Genomic DNA, 12,257 nt, shown 5'->3' on the forward strand with positions numbered 1-12,257 from the left:
AGCTATATACGTTATAAGACCAAGAGCACATAATTCTCTTACGTAAACAAATCGGCCACTTTCCTATCCTATTTCAGTGACCCTCATGTAAACAAGACACTCACTTGGACTCTTAGTCTTGTTTAATTGGGATATACTTAATAGCCCATCAATACAATTTGTATTATCGTAATTTATGTCAAAAGAGCGTTGTTGAGTAGTGCACTTGCGTTCATGTTTACCCATGTATCCCGATAGCTTCAACTAAATCTAAATTACCATAATGTGTGATTCAAAAATGTCCCCTCCCATGCCATGTAGTACATTCGTTTTGGTCCCCAACCACCAGCCCCCTGCCATCACCACTCTGTGGGTACGCATTACTATTAGACACTTAGCATTCATGCATTGTACCTTGGTCGATGAACACCAGTAAATTCAAACGATATTAGCAACTCCAATTTAGGTTTTTCCAACAGCCACAAGGGATTAGTCGAGCGGTCTAAGGCGCTGCAGTCATGGACTGTGCGGATGATCCCTGTGGAGGTTCGAATCCTCCCTCGGGCGTGTGTGTGTGTGTTTGTCCTTAGGATAATTTAGTTTAAGTAGTGTGCAAGCTTAGGGACTGATGACCTTAGCAGTTAAGTCCCATAAGATTTCACACACATTTGAGCATTTTTTTTCTTTCCAGCAGACTATCGTACTGAATGGTAATTTCTGAGGCATATGACGCTATTTACCGTTCTGAGGCAATTTGTTAAAAATCTGCCAGTTTTCTCCCACTTTTCAACTATAAACATGAAAATAAGATTCTTTAAATGTCAACATTTACCACCATACTCTGTACCGAGAAATCACACAAATACATGACACTGTTTGAAGTTTTTGTGCGATTAATTACAATCTGGTCATTTTCTCGTATTTTTTAAGATTACTTACTCATGCAAACATGGAACTGTAAGTCTTCAACAGATACTACCAGCGTGAATTTTCTGCCTGCAGCGCACCGTGTGACGCTGTTTACAGTTCATTAATACTTTGAAAACCATCTCGAATTTTCCAGAATTTACACATAAATACAGGACTTTTAAATGTTTCACTATTTTCACTACGCATTATTTAAACATATACGTTGATATCCCAGTAGTTCACGGAGTACAAATAATCATAATGCAGAAAACATACTCCTGCTACATTTATTTCAACATAAGGAATTATTGTGTGCATTATTATTGTGGTAAATCACTCTCATTTCACCTGAGAGGAGTCTATAACCGTAAGATTATTATGGAACTGTGAATAATTGTGGTAAGTCTAAGTACAGGCGTTTATACAGACACACGCAGGACATCACTAATTAACCCTATCACCTACACTTGTCCACCAAGAGTAGGAAATAGAGTAGCTATGCACTTTATATTAAAAACAAACAAAACGATTCAGCACCTCTCCAACAATGTGGAACATGTCCTGTAGGATAGCCACAGCTGGCAATTTCTGCAAATGCCTACTGTGTAACAATTACTTCTTAGAGACTCATCCCGCCACCGCTGCTGCATATTGGGTCTGGTTGCTCTTACAGTCGATTCACATCCGAGATGCAGAATGCAGCCACTGCCGCTAAGATACTTTTGTTTTACATAGCGTTGAGGGTAGAGGGAACCGATCACTTTGTGCTTACAGTTCGCACCTGGCAGAGTGAACCTTATCATTTCTAATCTGGCAGCCAGAGTGAACAGCCAAAGGCAACGGTCTCAAAAACGAGCTCAGAGAGAATGGGATGCAGTGGCGCATCATGCCACAAGTCTCAAACGAACCATACAGCAAAATCGCATTTAATACGAAACTTATTCAACCAGGGCGCAAATTTAAGATGTACAGTCTCTCTCCACATACTGTATCTCACCTAAATTAATTGAACATCTAATAATAATAACAATATTAATAATAATAGTAATAATACTCCTACTCATTTGGAGTAGTGAAATGGAGTAACACAGACCTAGAAGCACTCAATACACTTACACGATCACAATGCCACAAATATAGAATACATCACATACATTCAGCAACAGAAAGATTCACATTAAGCAGAAAGGAAGGAGGAAGGGGATTTATTGACATAAAAAACCTACATTATGGACAGGTAGACAATTTAAGAAAATTCTTTCTAGAACGAGCAGAAACTAGCAAAATACACAAAGCAATTGTAATGTCTCTTGCAGCGGTCTCTCCGCGATATTTTCAGAAATTTTATAAATTATATAACTCGGTACATATCTCGAAATATCTCTTCTTATCTTACCGATTATCAATGCAAGGTAGTTTCAAGCCCAATTATTCCTTGGAGCGTCCATTTACTCCATGGAATAGCTTCTCTGCTATCTATGTTTTCTCTTACGAAAAGAATAGTGGACTTCTTACCGATTAGTCGTGAAAGAAGGATGTATATGTATGTATTGTTGAGCTAGTCGCCATCTTGATGAGATTCTGTATGAGAAGGAATTTAATACATGAACTAAACTAAAGTAAGTGTGTTCGCGTATTATTTAACTGATTATTATTGACAGTGTCTGCTTACTACGCTGTGTTGCACGGGATCAGTGGGGAACGTCTGATTTACACTGGACGAACCTGCCGTTTTGTATGCTCAAGATATCCAGTTACTTCAAATAAATAGGCTAACACGGCCTTACCAGCAGATCTCCGGTCTTCCCCATATGATCACCGAAAGTTAATAATTATTACAAATGTTTCCAGGAGATCTACTGACAATTTTCGTCGCACCGAGACTTCGAAATTGCTTCACTGCCTTATGGAATTTAAGTTAAGCTTAGTTTAATCAGGATAGAACAGTATTGAACTGTGTGAATGTGATAAGCCTGCTTTGTCAATGAAAATTCCCTTAATATAGCATGTTCTTACTATCCTGATCAGTGAAGCTAAATCAGGCCGGTGTGAGAGAGGTTTTTAAATACATCGGCTACACTACTGCAATTTCATAACCACTTCTAGAACCCTCTAGATCCCATAACATCAACAGATACGAAGAAAGTAAATTGGAAAAAGAAAACACTACATGGCAAGCACCTGTATCATCTAACACAGCCATACATCGATCAAGACGCATCCAACACATGGCTAAGTAAAGGCAATATATACAGTGAGACGGAAGGATTCATGATTGCAATACAGGATCAAACAATAAACACCAGATATTACAGCAAGCATATAATTAAAGATCCCAATACCACAACAGATAAATGCAGACTTTGCAAACAACAAATAGAAACAGTAGAACACATCACAAGCGGATGTACAACACTAGCAAATACAGAATACCCCAGAAGACATGACAATGTAGCAAAAATAATACATCAACAGCTTGCCTTACAACATAAACTTATAAAACAACACGTTCCCACATAAAAGTATGCACCACAAACTGTACTGGAGAATGATGAATACAAATTATACTGGAACAGAATCATTATAACAGATAAAACAACACCACATAACAAACCTGACATCATACTCACCAATAAAAAGAAGAAATTAACACAACTAATCGAAATATCTATACCCAATACAACAAATATACAAAATAAAACAGGAGAAAAAACTGAAAAATACATCCAACTGGCTGAGGAAGTCAAGGACATGTGGCATCAGGATAAAGTTGACATTATACCAATTATACTATCAACTACAGGAGTCATACCACACAATATCCACCAATACATCAATGCAATACAGCTACATCCAAACTTATATATACAACTACAGAAATCCGTAATTAATGATACGTGTTCAATCACTCGAAAGTTCCTAAATGCAATATAACATATACCCGACAGTTAAAAGGAAGTCACGCTTGATCAAGGTCCGCGTCACTTTCGATTTTTGACCAGACATAACGTCTGAGAAAAGAAAGAAAGAAATAATAATAATAACACACTTCAGGTTAGAGGGTCTCAGGAAACGACAGAAAGGGCGTCCGACTAAAAGGGGGTAGGTAAAAAGCAGTAACGTAGTTGTAGAAACGATCGGTGTTGTAGTTGTAAATAGACGTAGCTGTGTTGGGAAAGAACTAGAGCTCCAAACCCTAATAGAAAGCACTGAGGCTCAAATAATTGTAGGTACGGAAAGCTGGCTAAAGCCGGAAATAAGTTTAGCCAAAATTTTTTCAAACGACTTAACAATGATCAGAAAGGATGGATTAAATACAGTTGGTGGTGGAGTATTTGTTGCTGTCAGAAGTAGTTTACCTTGTAGTGAGACTGAAGTAAATAATTCTTGCGAAATAGTATGGGTAGAGGTTATACTTGACAATCGGATTAAACTATTAATTAAATTGTTTTACCGACCCCCCGACTCAGAATATATACCTGCTGAACAGTTCCATAAAACCTGTGTCTTATTTCAAATAGGTACCCCATTGATACAATTATAAGAGGTGGTGACTTCAAACTACACTCGATATGTTTCAAAAATTTTTAGTTTAAGGCCGGCGGCATGTATAAAACGTCATCCGAAATTGTACTGAATGCTTTCTCAGAAAATTATTTTGAACAATTACTTCATGAGCCCACTCTAAGCGTAAATGGTTGCGAAAGCATACTTGACCCCTAGCAACAAATAATCTTGGGCTAATAGGGAGTATCATGTCGAATACAGGCATTAGCGAGCACAAGACAATTGTTGCTAGGCTCAATGACGTAACACCCACAACCATCAAATAGATACGCAAAGTACATCTACTTGAAAAAGCTGATAAAATGCTCTTAACGCCGTTTTAAGAAACAGTCACCACTCCTTCCGATCTGATCACGTAAGCGTACAAAACATGTGGAATGATTTCAAAGAGATAGCGTCGAGGGTAACTGAGAGATACATACCACATAAATAAACATGTGATTGTGCTGATCCCCCATGGTACAAAAAACCGGTCAGATCGCTGTTGCAGAAGCAGCGAAAGAGCATTCAAAATTCAAAAGAGCGCAATATCCCCAAGATTGCCAAAGTATAGCTGAAGTTCGAAATATAGAGCGTACTTCAATGCGAGATGCTTTTAATAATTTCCACAACGAAACTCTGTCTCGGAATCTGGCAGAAAACCCAAAAAGATTCTGGTCATACATAAAGGACACCAGTGGCAAGACACAATCAATACCTTCACTGCGCGGTAACAACGGTGAACTCACTGATGTCAAAGCTACTAAAGCAGCGTTATTAAACATGTTCTTCCGAAACTCCTTCACCAAAGAAGACGAAGTAAATTTTCCTGAATTCCAATCAAGAACAACTTCCAAGATGAGAAACATAGAAGAAGATATCCTCGGTGTAGCAAAGGAGCATAAATAACATCATAAAGGCAAGGCCTCCAGTCAAGATTGTATACCAGTCAGGTTCCTTTCAGAGTATGCTGATACAATAGCTCCATATTTATCAGTTATATACAACCGCTCGCTCACAGAAAGTTCCGTAGCTAAAGACTGGAAAATGGCTCAAGTCACACCAATACCCAAAAAGGGAAATAGAAGTAGTGCGCTGATTTACAGGCCCATATCACTAACGTCGATATGCAGTAGAGTTTTGGAACGTATACTGTGTTCGAACATTATGAATTACCTCGAAGAAAACGATTTCTTAACACATAGTCAGCACTGATTCAGAAAACATCGTTATTGTGAAACACAAGAAGCTGTTTATACTCATGAAGTAATGAGCGCTACCGACAGGGGATGGCAAATTGATTCCATATTTTTAGATTTCCACACCGTTACTCACAAGCGTCTTCAAACCAAACTGCATGCCTATGACATATCAACTAGGTTATGCGACTGGATTCATGATTTCCTGTCAGAAAGGTCACAGTTTGTAGTAATAGACGGAAAGTCATCGAGTAAAACAGAAGAAATATCCAGCGTTCCCCAATAAAGTGGAATAGGTCTCCTTTTGTTCCTGGTCTATATTAACGACATAGTAGACAATCTGAGTAGTCCTATTAGACTGTTTGAAGCTGATGCTGTCATTTACCGTCTTGTAAAGTCGTCAGATGACCAAATAGAATTGCAAATTGATTTAGATAAGATATCTGTATGGTGCGGAAAGTGTCAATTGACCCTGACTATACAAAATTTGAAATTATTCGTGTGAGTACTAAACGAAATCTGCTATTTTCGATTGCACGAAAAGTCACAAAAATCTTAAAGCTGTAAACTTAACTTAATACTTAGGCATAATGTTGTGGGTAGAGAAAACCAAAGACTGCGATTGACTGGCAGAACACTTAGAAGGTGCAACAGGTCTACTAAAGAGACTGCTTACACTACTCTTGTCCGCCCTGTTCGGGAGCTTCGCTGTGATGTGTGGGGCCCAGATCAGGTGGGACTGACGAATGACATCGAAGAAGTACAAAGAAGGGCTGCTCGTTTTGTATTATCACGAAATAGGGGAGACAGTGCCACTGACATGATACGTAAATTGGAGTGGCAATCATTAAAACAAAGGCATTTTTCGTTGCGGCGGGACCTTCTCATGACATTTCAATCATCAGTTTTCTCCTCTGACTGCAAAAACGTTCTGGTGGCACTCACCTACATAGGGAGAAATGACCATCATGATAAAGTAAGAGAAACCAGTGCTCGCACAGAAAAATTTATGTGCTCGTTTTTCCCACGCACCGTTCACCGTTCGAGAGTGGAAAGCTAGAGAGACTGCTTGAAGGTGGTTCATTGAACCCTCTGTCAGCCACTTTATTGTGAACAGCGGAGTAATCACGTAGATGTTGAAGCACGCTGTTTTAGCATCATAGATACAGGTTCTCCCTCCTAAGAGTGAAGTGTTATTAACATAATTTCTTCTGTGGCAGGTTCAGTACATTGAGTACTTTTTTCACTGAGTAGGGAATCTTATATGGTTCGCCAAGGTCGTTAGGAACCCCAGATGAACAGAGTACACATGCGCAGGTGCATCAGCCACCTCCTTCTCCTACCCCTCACAATACAGAATACATATACTTCTGTCCTAGCATCCTCCCATCCCACACACAGCGCCATAGCGGACGAGACATCTCCTTGTACACAGACTGCCTACGACATGTGCACTGTATGTAGGTAGATGCCACTAATCTTAGGTTCTCATTTCGTAAATAGACCCCTCAGTCGCCATGAATTATATAGTATTATCAGTGTTCCAGCATTCTGATACACTATTCTGACTTACATAAAGATATACATACCCTTTGGTTGCAAACTCTAAGACTACAAGCTCCTGTATAGTAACGACATACAGAATGCAGCGCCTACCACCAAAGTACTTGGTCTGTATTAGATTCTATTTCTAGTTGCAGTCATTTTGTGAAACACATGTAGTAGGATATTCAAACTTCAGCATAGCATCTGATTAATCTACGACTGGCATTCCATTAGGTACTCATACTTTATTAGCTCGCAGCAAGTAGTTCACCCCTCTTGTAAATTTCACTATCGTAGTAATCAGAGGTACAGTGTGCCAATCCAAAGAGCCGTTACGCGTATCCTCCTCTGCTGTTAGTACGATCCATCCACATACCATTCATGAAGAATATGTAGTGTAACTGTTACTTAACACAGATGTACCTCTCCAGCACCCCAGACATCCACTGTGTTAGAAAGAGAATTGCTTTCAAAGGAACTGCAAACAATCATGCAAGGAGATTTTACAAAAATATGGTTGGTGCACAAGTTCGTAGCATTTTTTTCTTTTTCTTTTTTTTTTGCAAGTTGGTATTTCTGTTGATATCGGTTTATTTATCGACTTTCACTTTTTGTTTGTAGTTCACTGTTGCTACTTGAGTTTACATTTTGTTGTTTTGTTGTTTGGAGATAGTGAGTGGAGCTGCGGACGCTGGAAAATGGAGTGCCAACTGGAGAATTCGAAACATTTCCGACATACTTTTCTGTTTGAATATTTACTATTAAAGACGGTCTTGATCACGATTAATTATCTTTATAGTCTTTAATAGCAAATATTTGTAACACACTGATCACTGTCACTCCCATAATGTATTCAAAAGTAATTCTTCTGTTTGAGTTCAGAAGAGGGTTGCCAGCAGCGGAGGTAGCTAGAAACATTAGCACTGTGTGTGGTGATAATGTCATAGGGCAGAGCATTGCGGGATAAATGGTTTTACCGCTACAACGAGAACTGTTTAGACATTAGTGACTTTCCACATTCAGGAAGACCTTCGGGGTTTGATGAAGATCGTTTAAACGCGTTAATCCACAATGATCCCCGTCAGTGTACTCAAGAACTGGCAGATGTGATGATCTGCGGTCATTCCACCATAGTGCCCCATTTGCATGAAATGGGGAAGGTTCAAAAATTAGGTTTGTGGGCACCACATATTCTAAGTCAAAGTCACAAAAGTGAGCAGGTAGCCATATGAGCATCTCTGCTTGCTCGTCATCAAATGGCTCGTCATCAACCTGACAATTCCTAACCTGTTCGTTACTGGTGACGAGAAATGGGGTCTTTATGCTAACTTAAGGAAAAGTAAGGAACGGTTGACCACAGAAAAGGAGTAACTCCACACGCAACGACTTGTCACGTCCATAAAAAGTTATGCTATGCATCAAGTGGAACAGCGGTGGTATGGTGTTCTTCAAATTGCCTTCCTGAGGTGTAACGAGCTCTAGTTACATTTATTGTCAATATCTGAAACGTCTTGCAGAAGAGCCCCTAAAAAAAATAAAACGATACGCCCTCCATTCTGCTAGGCTGTCAAAAAACACAGTATAGGTGTTTTGTTGGGAAGTTGTTACACACCCATGTTGTTCACCTGGTCGTGTGCCCTCAGATTTTCATTTTTTTCCATAGCCTGGAAAGAACTTTCTGTGGGGATGAAAATGCGGTCCGAACATGGCTGACGAGTTCATGTGTGATTTGTACAGTCGTGGAATGAAAAAGTTGCCCCAGCGTTGACAGACTATTGAAAATGGTGAAATAATATATTATTGACGACTAAAGACTTTATTATGTGTTTGATGTCTTACCAAACTTATGGAAGAACGCTACAACCTTATGCACCACCCTAATAGTAGTGATGTTTCGTGGCTGGAGTGCATTCCCTCAGTATTCCTGCAAATGATTTTACCTCTACCATATGGTTTTTGCGTCCTACTTTAGATCGTTTCAGATGCCTTCAACTAGGTATTTCAAAGCACAAGCCAAACAGTTGTTTTCAGAATCGTACATGAGCAACATCTCGTCCCACATCAAAAAACGGAAGATGTAGTCATTGCACCCAGCGGTATCCCCACGCTATTTTGAGTTTTCAAAAAGGTTTCTACAGCAATGCTTAAAATATCACAGTTTTTCTGCTTTTGTGTTGTTTATAAATGAGACCATGTCACCAAGACAGAGCGTGTTCAATAGAAGGAATGCCATGTGTGGAATAGTGAAAATCCATATGCACTCTGTCAACACAAGGTGGTACTATTAAGGATTATGTGATCAATAACTTACGTATCTCCCGATAAATTGAACGAAGTCGTATACAAAACATGATGTTGAAATGTAACATGCTTATCAACAACAGCACTTCTCTTTATATAATTCCTACAACGTCATAATTCAGCAATCATTTGAATGTTTCCTAATATACCGATTTTTCTAAAGTCGGAAAAGCACTCGATAAATAAGAAATTACTGTTCCTATGTCTTCCCTATGACAGCAAACATCTGCTATATATTATAAAACTTGATTCGCACTGAGTGGTAGCTCCTATGTTCAGAGACCCCTGATGATTCCCAGATAAGCGATATAAATGCACCAGTTAGTAGTTACTTTTAGAAACGAACCACTTATATCCAAAGAGGGAAGCCAATTGCACTTTACACGCTCTATGTGGCATGTGGCTGGGATTTAGCTCGTACAGATGCAGAAGTCGGACATCCACATACGGAGTTCCCGATCAGGGTTGTAGAAGAATACAGTGCCTTCAAATTCACCCGATAGTGTTTCACGAGAAATATGCCGTCTCCCCACAACATAATATGAACTTAGCAGTATACAGAGCTATTCACTGGATCTTCATCTTCATATTTTCGCAGCGCAATAACTGTTCCATAAAATATCTGGCGTCTAGCCGCAGAAATTTCATTTCTTCTTCTAACATTTCGGCTGTATTTCGTACAGCCATCTTCTGAGTGAGCCGAGGGGACTGACCCTCCTGCATTTGCTCCGTTCTTTGACACCAGCGGACCGCGCTAGTGCTCATGAGCCCACGGACTCACAAGCCGCCAGAGACGTTGATCGGCGGCAAAGAGATAGAACATATGCTTGAAATTCAATATGGAAATCGAAAAAGATGGGTTCCTTCCATTTTTGGATGTTTTGATACGCTGTCACTTTGGGACATGCAGTATATCAGAAACCGACCCCTACGGGATTATACTTACGTGCAAATAGCTGCCACCATCCTTCGCGGACGATGAGTGTTCTCAGAACTCTCCTACACGGAGCACACGTCATTGCAGACGAGAGCAGTCTGGAGGACGAGCTGCTACACACGAGAAGAGTTCTTAAAGCCAACTTGTAGTCTCCACAGCAGGTACGTGAGGCACTGCAAATGAAACCAATAGTGGGTATAAGGAACACAGAAGAAGACACGAAAAGTTTTAAATCCATGGCTTTTCTGCCATATGTTGGAAGCCTATCGTCAACGATAAGATGGATTCTCAGAAAACACAAAGTGAAAGTGATTTCTCGTCCTCCACCAAAGACAGCAGCACTTATGTGTTCCGTTAAAGACGATCTGGTGCTTTGGAAGCCTGGGGTTCACAAAAACCCCCTGAGAGTGAGGCCGTTCATACATCAGACAGACGATATGTACAGTCCATGAAAGATGCACAGAGCATCGCAGGTACACCCGGTTTTACAGGCTAATCAATCTGCGGTGGAGGAGCACTGTATTGACACTGGGCGTTCTACGTTGTACGATAACGTCGAAATTTTAGCCTTGATTTCATCTTTCTGGGACTCAGTAGTGAAAGAAGCATTGAAATTCGGTTGGCGACGATTTCAGTTAATAGAGATAGCGGCTTCAGCTTGGAAAAATCATGGAATCCGTCACTTTATGTGATCAACTCACAAAGATGCGACGGTCCCGCTCACTGTGATACATCGAAATCACCATGTGTATCGTCAGTGGAAGCATGGATCTAACTTCTTTCATATGTTATACCTCTTTTCCGCCGATCAACGTCTGTGGCCGCATGTACAGTAGCGCGGTCCGTGGGGTTTAGGAGGACGGAGCAAGTGCTGGAGCGTCAGTCACCTCGGCTCACTCTGAAGATGGCTGGACGATATGCAGCCGAAATATTAGAAGAAGAAGAGAAATTCATGCGGCTGCACGCCCGAAGTTTTTTGGAACACTCGCTGGATCATATATACCGATGTGACTGCTTAGTGTGACAGCCACAACCAATCTTGAATCGCTATCTTATCAGTAGTAGAGTTTTTTAAACTCATTGCCTTAAGATTCCTGCAGATGAATCTGAGCCTGACATATGCTTTTGTATTTTATGGCAGTTAATGTTTGCAGCAACAGTGCAGACGATATCTGAACCTGTTTATGCGCAATATTTTAATTTGTTTATGTTCAGATCAACTACCACTTCCTACACTGTCACAAACGCCCGACACCCGCCCCCCTCACTGACCTTCCAACGACTTCTTACTGCTGTCTTATACACAACTTCGTCATCCATGAATACCCTACGTCCAAGCAAATACCTAACAAGCCTCCATACAGTGCACTGAGGAGCGCATAACATATCAGTACTACTCACGCCCTGACACAGCAAAAGATTATTGTCTATACTCCTCAATACGTACTCCAGACCCCCATTTGTTTTGGGATAAATGAGTCGACTTTTCCCCCGATTTCTTATCTGCTACATTATCGAATAGAGCGCACCAATCTATACAATTCTAGCAGAAACATGATGTGGTTGCTTCGCAGATCAGCCGCAACTTATCATGTAACGTGATTTTATCAGAAGCAGTAGTAGTAATACTAGTAGTAGTGTTTTGTAAACCATTTATTTCGTGGATGAATTACGTTTCTCCCAGCCTTACTGCTTCTGCCTTTACGTTCTTATCTTATGACCTGTTTTTTCTCCCTACGACAGAGCCTGCTTCCAGGCAATTCAAAATAGTACCACTCCTCACCACTCCATCCAACCTGAACTTTCTGGACCGACAGAACTTGGTAGGGCTCTCCCATCAT

This window comes from Schistocerca cancellata, chromosome 8 (assembly GCF_023864275.1).
Source record: "Schistocerca cancellata isolate TAMUIC-IGC-003103 chromosome 8, iqSchCanc2.1, whole genome shotgun sequence".
In the NCBI taxonomy this organism is placed as follows: domain Eukaryota; kingdom Metazoa; phylum Arthropoda; class Insecta; order Orthoptera; family Acrididae; genus Schistocerca; species Schistocerca cancellata.